This window comes from Cherax quadricarinatus, chromosome 78 (assembly GCF_038502225.1).
Source record: "Cherax quadricarinatus isolate ZL_2023a chromosome 78, ASM3850222v1, whole genome shotgun sequence".
NCBI classification, from domain to species: Eukaryota; Metazoa; Arthropoda; class Malacostraca; order Decapoda; family Parastacidae; genus Cherax; species Cherax quadricarinatus.
Window position 1 is genome coordinate 17,071,992 of NC_091369.1, and position 11,692 is coordinate 17,083,683.

At 41.7% G+C, this 11,692-nt stretch overlaps 1 non-coding gene across 1 annotated transcript; it reads right to left on the reverse strand.

The window, feature by feature from the left end:
- Positions 1-3,228: 3,228 nt before the first annotated feature.
- Positions 3,229-3,300, reverse strand: TRNAM-CAU (transfer RNA methionine (anticodon CAU)). Its single transcript has one exon. It is a non-coding gene; the product is annotated as a tRNA-Met (tRNA).
- Positions 3,301-11,692: the final 8,392 nt, after the last annotated feature.

Below are 11,692 nucleotides of genomic sequence, written 5' to 3' on the forward strand. Positions count from 1 at the left end.
TGTTGATGCATCTTTCATTTGTAATTAATAGGTCTAGAGCAACTTGTGGATAAGACAGTTGTAGGTATCGACGGGGGACATTTTTGCGACCTAGGTGTCCCAAATTCCTACTTGTCTATGTAACTGATAAATAATAATTATCTTTGTTATCATTTACTGTTATGTACATAATGAGTTACATTCAGATAAATGTAATTTTCCACAACATACATATACAAGTATATATATTTACACACCCATCTGGATTTTCTTACTGGTTCTTGTTCTTCTTTATTTCCTCTTATATCTATGGGTGAGCGGAAAAAAATGCTTCCTATGTATGCTATGCGTGTCGTAAGAGGCGAGTAAAATGTCAGGAGCAAGGGGCTAGCAGCCCCTTTTCATGTATAAATTAGTAATTTCTCTTTAGGTCACTCTGCCTCAGTGGGATATTGCCGGTTCGTTGAAAAAAAAATTATTATATCATAAACTGATGCACATGAGATATTTTAAAATCACCCATAGACACACTCATGACTGCCCATGTAGACGAAAATTAATCCTAATTATTTAGTTATCGTAATGATTTACTAAATATTCTGTCAGTGCTGCCCCCAGTTATACCCTGGCATCCCCTACTTACACCCTAGCACTCAGAGGTTGGGAGAGATTGATCCCAAATTTCTCCCAGAAATAGACGAGTATTTAGCATTTACAGTCACGACATAGTTGAAATCTCCCTCTTGGTGTCTTCATATAATGTCGTATCACTTTCTATACTCTTCATATCATACATTCCAGTTTTTGTCACTGACACAATCCCATCAATACCCTGGTATTCACACGTTTTTTCTTATTATTGTGGTCATAACCTGGGCTATATAATATTAACTATTCACAGATCACTCCTGGCAGCACCAACTGCCGGAGAGCTGATTGTTTTGTTTTATATTTCTTTCTTTTCCAAATCACTCATTAATGATTATCACTGCACTATAGCTTTCACTGACCAGGTATTTACACACTTTTTTCTGATTAAGGTCACAACCTTGACCTGTCTGGTAACACACTGCCAGCAGCGCTGACCAGCCGCCTCCCTGTCCTTCATTCAGCTTCCAGTAAAAAAGTCCCACACTTAGATTTTTATTTTTTTGACCTTATCACCCTTATCAGTGAACATACCTACTCTTGTAGGTATGTTCACTGACTCTGTGATGCAAAATTACTACTGACAATACACAAATAACCCGCACATATGAGAGAGGAACTTACGACGACGTTATTGTTATTTAGTTACTACTGACAATATTCTAGGACAGTAACTAGAACGCTAAAATGCTGGGAGCATTGTTAAAGAACGCTGCCTCACGCGTGCGTATGTGTATACGTACATGTGTGCCCGTGCGTGAGTTCGGGCTTGTGTGCGGGAAAAAGCGGTCGTGTACAATGGACATTGTGAGAGTGAGAAAGCTGGATAGCAAGGAGCGGACGCTGGCTTTCCAGTGCTGGACTCAGACAAGTAATTTGTCATTTTATTAGTAAGAGAAAAAGCTTGATGATCTTTTTTCATTTATAAGATGACCAGATCAGTGGTGCTGTTCTTATGGCAGAGCAATGTGTGTGTCAGGACACGTGAAGGTAAGATAGATGACAGCCATCTTAGTCACGGCAGCATGCACCTCTAGCTTGGAACTACTTAATTCAGTTATTTCAATGAATAAATGTAAGCTCTTGTTAGCTTTATGTTTTGTTAGGGAAAAAAAAAACACCTGACACCTCTTTGTCGTGGGAAATGGTCCTAAAATGGTGTCATCTGACACTAGTTAAGTTGGGGTAACAGTTGCCTCTGTGTGATTACCTGGAGATAGTTCCGGGGGTCAACGCCCCCGCGGCCCGGTCTGTGACCAGGCCTCCTTAGGTCAGTGTCCCAGGATGCGACCCACACCAGTCGACTAACACCCAGGTACCCATTTTACTGATGGGGAACATAGACAACAGGTGGAAAGAAACACGTCCAATGTTTCTACTCTGGCTGGGAATCGAACCCAGGCCCTCACCGTGTGAAGCAAGAGCGTTTATCGTAAAGGGTTCTTGAATGGAGATATCGTAGGTTGAAAGTAGACACACTTGTAGGATGGTAAATGTATTGTCAGACTGAGATGAGGGATGGAGCCCCAGCTGCCTTGCCTGTCTACGCCTGGAACGTCTGCCGCCGAGTGAGGCCGGGACAGGGGCATGAGCCCACACATCTGTATCCCGTGACGTCACACAAAGCCAGAGGCCTACAAGGGATCTAGTGTCTAAAGCACATGGACGATGCTAATATGCTATGCTATATAATACTGGGAATACAGGGATCAGCAACTATGCTGACACGTTAACCACCAGGCCACCAGAGCCTGTGGGTGTGGGTGTGAGTGTGTAAAAGTTTTCTCTTCAGGAGACTGCGTACTGAGACGGATCACATATTAATAATATATTAAGCAGCTTCTCCAAGGAGCATCATTGATACAGAAGTCAAGTTACCAATAACGTCCCTATGGTTAACCCCGAAAACTGCCGATGTATGATTTCCTACGGTCTGCATAAATGGTACAAAATTGAAGCTTCAAATTGGACGAAAACTTTTAATAATAATTCCATATTTATACTCTCTATAAGTTTGTTTCGTAAGTATTAATAACTTCTGTATAATGTCAGCATTTGGTTAGATTGTCGTGTGGGGTTCGAATGCTGGAATTGGGTATAAACACACATATTGGATTGCTGGTAACTTATAATTATGAGTACTAAAGGAGGAGAGCCAAGCCTGACCTGTCATCTCTCTAACGTCTAGACTTGAACTACCATACCGTGCCGTGCCCGGAGGGCAAGCAGCATTCAGACATCATGCTATGGTCAGCAGAATGACTCAGCAATGGTCAGTGATCACGTAGGGAGACGGTGAATCAGTAACGGTTGGTATGAGTCACATACTACTGACACTACTGGTAACTGATACCACTGAGAGCTCGGCGACACTGAGAAAATTGTGTAGAAATTGACTAATTGGAAAAAGTTTGAAAATGAACATGTTCAAATGAATGTTAAAATACTATTAAGATAAACTTTCATAAGTATTAATAACTTCCGTATCATATCGCCACTGAATTAATTTGCGTAGAAATTAACAAACTGGAACAAGTTTGAAATTAAATAGGATGTTCAAAGGAGCGTTAAAATACTATTGATTAAATAACTAAAACATTGTAGCAGAGCGTGGTTTCGATCCACGGACCTCTGGGTTATGGGCCCAGCACGCTTCCACTGCGCCACTCTGCTTGACGTGAACTTTCATAAGTTAATTAACTAAAAATTAGAGTTATAATAATAACTCATTTGTTGACTATACTCGCCGGGTGCGTCCCGGCCTGGGTTTTCTTATTATGGTGAACCAGTAACATTATTAATAGCTTAACATGACTCGCGAAATCGTAATGACACGATTGCAAACAAACCATACCGGTCTGGAGTTTTGAGACTCTCTGACCGCGGGTTCAATCCCGCCCGTGGTATGGTTTATTAATAGCTTAGATTTCACTTTAGTATATATAATTACTAATAGAAAATTTATACTAAAATATAAGAAAAGTGACAGTAATCGATGGAAACTCTCTTGCATCGCTGGCCACGGCCAAAAAAGCAACGAGACAATGGTGCGAGACAATGGCGTCTGAATAAAAGACATTTGTAATTGAATTGTTCATCATCGGGTTACTCTGTATGTGTCGTCTTTAACAGTCATGAAGTATCTGCCACCAAGGACTGTGAACAGAAACAGTAGCATTTAACAGTCATCAACCCTAAGGAAGAAAGCCGACTTTCTGTCAAAAAGGTATAACAAACAGAACTTTATCAACATGATTATCCGAGGCAAGCTGGTGTCCAGATTATTCTTGCTGACGTGGTTATTGTGCGCAAGGCTTACGAGAGACGTGGGCAAACTGCGGTTCCTGACACTACTCTGTGCGACTCCCTAGACAATATATATATATATATATATATATATATATATATATATATATATATATATATATATATATATATATATATATATATATATATATATATATATATATATATATATATATATATATATTATTATTTTTTTATTATCACACTGGCCGATTCCCACCAAGGCAGGGTGGCCCGAAAAAGAAAAACTTTCACCATCATTCACTCCATCACTGTCTTGCCAGAAGGATGCTTTACACTACAGTTTTTAAACTGCAACATTAACACCCCTCCTTCAGAGTGCAGGCACTGTACTTCCCATCTCCAGGACTCAAGTCCGGCCTGCCGGTTTCCCTGAATCCCTTCATAAATGTTACTTTGCTCACACTCCAACAGCACGTCAAGTATTAAAAACCATTTTTCTCCATTCACTCCTATCAAACACGCTCACGCATGCCTGCTGGAAGTCCAAGCCCCTCGCACACAAAACCTCCTTTGCCCCCTCCCTCCAACCTTTCCTAGGCCGACCCCTACCCCGCCTTCCTTCCACTACAGACTGATACACTCTTGAAGTCATTCTGTTTCGCTCCATTCTCTCTACATGTCCGAACCACCTCAACAACCCTTCCTCAGCCCTCTGGACAACAGTTTTGGTAATCCCGCACCTCCTCCTAACTTCCAAACTACGAATTCTCTGCATTATATTCACACCACACATTGCCCTCAGACATGACATCTCCACTGCCTCCAGCCTTCTCGCTGCAAGATTCATCACCCACGCTTCACACCCATATAAGAGCGTTGGTAAAACTATACTCTCATGTTCAGTGTTCAGTGGTCAGTCGTCACGTGAGGTCACAGACCCTGAGCTGCTTTGGGGATTAGCGTGGACGGTTACAAAGCATGGCTTGCTTCTGCAGTGTTTTAAAAACTGAGTTTGGAGAGTTGAAGGAGGAGGTCTTGCTTCTCCAGGAGGAGATTAGGAGGCTGAAGGTCCACCTCAATGGGCCTGGGAGAGAGTGTGAGGTGGTTGGAGATGTGGGGAATGAGGCTTCTAGCAGTGAGGTGCAGTCTGTCTCTCACTGTGAGGAGGCTGTAGGTGGGGAGGTAGCAACGGGTACCAGCAGTGAGGTGCAGCCCAGCACCTGCTACAAGTGGCGAGTTGTTCACAGTAATGGGAGGCGCATCAGAGTAAGGAAAGTTAAGAGTGAAGATCTGAAGGTAGGAAATCGCTTCTCTGTTCTCCAGGATGAATGTACTTCAGTGGCCAGTGAAGGTAAGGGTACTACTGCCCCTGCTTATGAAGGTAAGCGCATTCTTGTGGTTGGTGACTCTCAGGTAAGATATGTTGACCGTGCTTTTTGTAATAGGAATAAGAAGATGAGAGATAGAGTGTGCTTCCCTGGAGCTGGTGTTGGGGACATTGTCAACAGACTGGATAATATCATGTCAGGTAATGGGAACAAGCCCATTATCTGTCTCAGTGCTGGTGGAAATGATATTGGGAAGGGTAGGAGAGAAGAGCTGCTAGATAAGTACAGGTCAGCTATAGATTTCATTAAGTCTAAGGGAGGGATCCCAATCATATGTAGCATCTTGCCTAGAAGGGGAGTAGGAAATGAATGGTTGTCTAGGGCAATTGGTGTAAATTGCTGGCTAGACAGATACTGCAAGGAACTTGCAATCCCATTCATTGACAACTGGAACAACTTTTATGGCAAACATGATATGTATGCAAGGGATGGGGTTCATCTCTCTGGGGCAGGGGTGGTAGCACTTGCAGACTCGATTGAGAAGGCCATTGGTGAAATGCCTATGATTTTAAACTGATGGAAGATAGAGGTATGGGTGTGTGTGGGAAACAAGCAGGTTGCAACACTAGGGTTGGAAACAGTAAATGTATAAAAGGCATTCAGCATGAAGTTATAAATAAAGACAATAGAACAGGTCAGAAAACAAAGGGGGACAGCAGAGGGCAGCAAGGGACTAGCTCCCTTAAGGTTTACTATACTAATAGCAGGAGTGTTAGAAATAAGATAGATGAGCTAAGATTAATTGCAAGTGCAGGAAACATAGATATTATTGCTATAACAGAGACCTGGCTCAATCTGAAAGATAGAGAGATGCCATCTGAATGTCACATACAAGGCTATAAATTATTCCACACTGACAGGGTCAACAGGAAAGGTGGTGGAGTAGCGATGTATGTCAGAGACAATTTAAATTGTTGTGTTAGACAAGATATTAAATTAGAAGCGTCAGCCACTGAATCTGTTTGGTTACAGCTTCTCGAGGGCCGAGAAAAACTAATTTTGGGTGTGATTTACAGGGCCCCAAATCTTGATAGGGAGTGCAGTAAACTTCTATGGGACGAAATTCGTAAGGCATCTACATACGAAAATGTTGTGCTAATGGGAGATTTCAACTATAGACAGATTGACTGGAGCAATTTGACAGGAAATTTAGAGTCGGGTGACTTTCTTGATACGATCCAGGATTGTTTTTTAAAACAGTTTGTGACAGAGCCAACTAGGGGAAATAACCTCCTTGACTTGGTTCTTGCCAGTAGGGAAACACTAATTAATAATCTTGAGGTTAATGATGAGCTTGGGGAGAGTGATCACAAATCACTCAGTTTTAACATATCATGGAATTCCCCTAATAATGGCAATCAAGTCTCCGTCCCTGACTTTCGCTTGGCTGATTTCATAGGACTGAAAAATTACTTAGGTGGGCTGAACTGGAATGACCTGACTAGGGGTCAGGTAGGTGGTGATGGTTGCCGATATGATGCTTTCCAGGGCATAGTTCTAGCTGCTCAGTCAAATTATGTTCCAAATAGGGAAATCAGATCAAACAAAAATGATCCTAAATGGATGAACAATAGATTAAAATATCTGATTGGTCAAAAGAGAGGCATATATAGGCAAATCAAAAGAGGAGAGGGGCAATTAAGAAATCGATATATTCAGTTAAAGAGAGAAATAAAAAAGGGAATTAGAAAAGCAAAAAGAGATTATGAGGTTAAAGTTGCAAGAGAATCGAAGACTAACCCAAAAGGATTCTTTCAGGTATACAGAAGTAAGATCAGGGACAAGATAGGCCCACTCAAAAGTTCCTCGGGTCAGCTCACTGACAGTGATAAGGAAATGTGTAGAATTTTTAACACATACTTCCTCTCAGTTTTTACACAGGAGGATACCAGTGATATTCCAGTAATGATAAATTATGTAGAACAGGACGATAATAAACTGTGCACTATTAGGGTCACAAGTGACATGGTCCTTAGGCAAATAGATAAATTAAAACCTAACAAATCCCCAGGCCCTGATGAACTGTATGCAAGGGTTCTAAAGGAATGTAAAGAGGAGCTTAGCACACCTTTGGCTAATCTTTTCAACATATCACTACAAACTGGCATGGTGCCAGATAAGTGGAAAATGGCAAATGTGATACCTATTTTCAAAACAGGTGACAGGTCCTTAGCTTCGAACTATAGACCAATAAGCCTAACCTCCATAGTGGGAAAATTTATGGAATCAATAATTGCCGAGGCAGTTCGTAGCCACCTTGAAAAGCATAAATTAATCAACGAATCTCAGCATGGTTTTACAAAGGGACGTTCCTGCCTTACGAATTTATTAACTTTTTTCACTAAGGTATTTGAGGAGGTAGATCATGGTAACGAATATGATATTGTGTATATGGACTTCAGTAAGGCTTTTGACAGGGTCCCACATCAGAGACTATTGAGGAAAATTAAAGCACATGGAATAGGAGGAGAAATTTTTTCCTGGATAGAGGCATGGTTGACAAATAGGCAGCAGAGAGTTTGCATAAATGGGGAGAAATCAGAGTGGGGAAGCGTCACGAGCGGTGTTCCACAGGGGTCAGTGTTGGGCCCCCTGCTGTTCACAATCTACATAAACGACATAGATGAGGGCATAAAGAGCGACATCGGCAAGTTTGCCGATGACACCAAAATAGGCCGTCGAATTCATTCTGACGAGGACATTCGAGCACTCCAGGAAGATTTGAATAGACTGATGCAGTGGTCGGAGAAGTGGCAGATGCAGTTTAATATAGACAAATGCAAAGTTCTAAATGTTGGACAGGACAATAACCATGCCACATATAAACTAAATAATGTAGATCTTAATATTACGGATTGCGAAAAAGATTTAGGAGTTCTGGTTAGCAGTAATCTGAAACCAAGACAACAGTGCATAAGTGTTCGCAATAAAGCTAATAGAATCCTTGGCTTCATATCAAGAAGCATAAATAATAGGAGTCCTCAGGTTGTTCTTCAACTCTATACATCCTTGGTTAGGCCTCATTTAGATTATGCTGCACAGTTTTGGTCACCGTATTACAGAATGGATATAAATTCTCTGGAAAATGTACAAAGGAGGATGACAAAGATGATCCCATGTATCAGAAACCTTCCCTATGAGGATAGACTAAGGGCCCTGAAACTGCACTCTCTAGAAAGACGTAGAATTAGGGGGGATGTGATTGAGGTTTATAAGTGGAAGACAGGAATAAATAAAGGGGATGTAAATAGTGTGCTGAAAATATCTAGCCTAGACAGGACTCGCAGCAATGGTTTTAAGTTGGAAAAATTCAGATTCAGGAGGGATATAGGAAAGTACTGGTTTGGTAATAGAGTTGTGGATGAGTGGAACAAACTCCCAAGTACCGTTATAGAGGCCAGAACGTTGTGTAGCTTTAAAAATAGGTTGGATAAATACATGAGTAGATGTGGGTGGGTGTGAGTTAGACCTGATAGCTTGTGCTAACAGGTCGGTTGCCGTGTTCCTCCCTTAAGTCAATGTGACCTGACCTGACTAGGTTGGGTGCATTGGCTTAAGCCGGTAGGGACTTGGACCTGCCTCGCATGGGCCAGTAGGCCTTCTGCAGTGTTCCTTCGTTCTTATGTTCTTATGTTCTTATACATTCCCCTCTTTGCCTCCAAGGACAAAGTTCTTTGTCTCCACAGACTCCTAAGTGCACCACTCACTCTTTTTCCCTCATCAATTCTATGATTCACCTCATCTTTCATAGACCCATCCGCTGACACGTCCACTCCCAAATATCTGAATACGTTCACCTCCTCCATACTCTCTCCCTCCAATCTGATATCCAATCTTTCATCACCTAATCTTTTTGTTATCCTCATAACCTTACTCTTTCCTGTATTCACCTTTAATTTTCTTCTTTTGCACACCCTACCAAATTCATCCACCAATCTCTGCAAATTCTCTTCAGAATCTCCCAAGAGCACAGTGTCATCAGCAAAGAGCAGCTGTGACAACTCCCACTTTGTGTGTGATTCTTTATCTTTTAACTCCACGCCTCTTGCCAAGACCCTCGCATTTACTTCTCTTACAGATGAACAAGGAGGCTTTAGGAAAGGTAGAGGGTGTGTGGACCAGGTGTTTACATTGAAACATGTAAGTGAACAGTATTTGGATAAGGCTAAAGAGGTCTTTGTGGCATTTATGGATTTGGAAAAGGCGTATGACAGGGTGGATAGGGGGGCAATGTGGCAGATGTTGCAAGTGTATGGTGTAGGAGGTAGGTTACTGAAAGCAGTGAAGAGTTTTTACGAGTATAGTGAGGCTCAAGTTAGAGTATGTAGGAAAGAGGGAAATTTTTTCCCAGTAAAAGTAGGCCTTAGACAAGGATGTGTGATGTCACTGTGGTTGTTTAATATATGAAAGATTGAATATCAGATTGGAGGGAGAGAGTATGGAGGAGGTGAACGTATTCAGATATTTGGGAGTGGACGTGTCAGCGGATGGGTCTATGAAAGATGAGGTGAATCATAGAATTGATGAGGGAAAAAGAGTGAGTGGTGCACTTAGGAGTCTGTGGAGACAAAGAACTTTGTCCTTGGAGGCAAAGAGGGGAATGTATGAGAGTATAGTTTTACCAACGCTCTTATATGGGTGTGAAGCATGGGTGATGAATGTTGCAGCGAGGAGAAGGCTGGAGGCAGTGGAGATGTCATGTCTGAGGGCAATGTGTGGTGTGAATATAATGCAGAGAATTCGTAGTTTGGAAGTTAGGAGGAGGTGCGGGATTACCAAAACTGTTGTCCAGAGGGCTGAGGAAGGGTTGTTGAGGTGGTTTGGATATGTAGAGAGAATGGAGCGAAACAGAATGACTTCAAGAGTGTATCAGTCTGTAGTGGAAGGAAGGCGGGGTAGGGGTCGGCCTAGGAAGGGTTGGAGGGAGGGGGTAAAGGAGGTTTTGTGTGCGAGGGGCTTGGACTTCCAGCAGGCATGCGTGAGCGTGTTTGATAGGAGTGAATGGAGACAAATGGTTTTTAATACTTGACGTGCTGTTGGAGTGTGAGCAAAGTAACATTTATGAAGGGATTCAGGGAAACCGGCAGGCCGGACTTGAGTCCTGGAGATGGGAAGTACAGTGCCTGCACTCTGAAGGAGGGGTGTTAATGTTGCAGTTTAAAAACTGTAGTGTAAAGCACCCTTCTGGCAAGACAGTGATGGAGTGAATGATGGTGAAAGTTTTTCTTTTTCGGGCCACCCTGCCTTGGTGGGAATCGGCCGGTGTGATAATAAAATAAAATAAAATATATATATATGTATATATATATGTATATATATATATATGTATATATATATGTATATATATATATATATGTATATATATATATGTATATATATATATGTATATATCATGTGGGAGTTCGACGTGGATTGGGTAAAGTAATACTCACGTAGGCTGGCAGTACGTATAATTACAGATAATGTGGGGAACGCCCTTACAGCCGTGACCTATCTGCTCACTCTCGTACAACTGACTGACTGGCCGCCCACAGTACCCATATGTGAGGGGGTCTTTGAATACTGCCAGGTCAGCACATGAGTTCAGACAGTGACTCAGGCAGAGACGGTTGGTCATGAGTCAACTGGCACAGTGGTTACTGGTAACTTGTTACTACTACTGAGAGCTCGGCGACGCTAACGTATGTTGTCCCGACATACAACTAATACAACCTAGAGATGGCAGGTATACGGCTTGGGCTGATTCTATACAATGTCAAAGTACACAACAATTAAACATTATAACATACATAAGTAGAACATTGGAATGGAAGCTTACGTAACTGAAACTGTAATGTAATACAAGGTATAATATAGCACAACTTAAAACTCAACAAATGAACATCGAACTCAACGTTGAGATTACAAGTGATAAAAAAAAAAAATTTGATCGATCGATCTGTATTCATGTGATCTACGGATTCTGAGGGAGGAATATATACAAAGAAAGAGTGTTTAACAGAAAGGCAGATTCGGTGCACTCAAATCTAGACTGTTAACTCTCAGAATGCGGAGAGAACATGAACACACAAAAAAATTCTTGAATACTGATAAGTTGATACTGTAATTATTCATCTATACAGGTTATTTACATTTAACCCCAACTCTGCTAGGGTAAGATTGACATATGCAGAATGGGTGTCATCTCTGGGAGGATCAAACTCTGTAGCATTGGCTAACTCATGCTGTATTTGAGGCAAATCTGAATTGGAAGTTACAAATGATACTTGAAGATTTCTCAATACCTGTCGTGTACGTAGTGAATAACGACATTCAGGTTGATCGTCTGACTGAGTATCAGAGGAAGAGAGTACAGGATCAGGAGGATTGCCAGAGTCTGTCACATTAGTCTGGGTTGGAACATCATT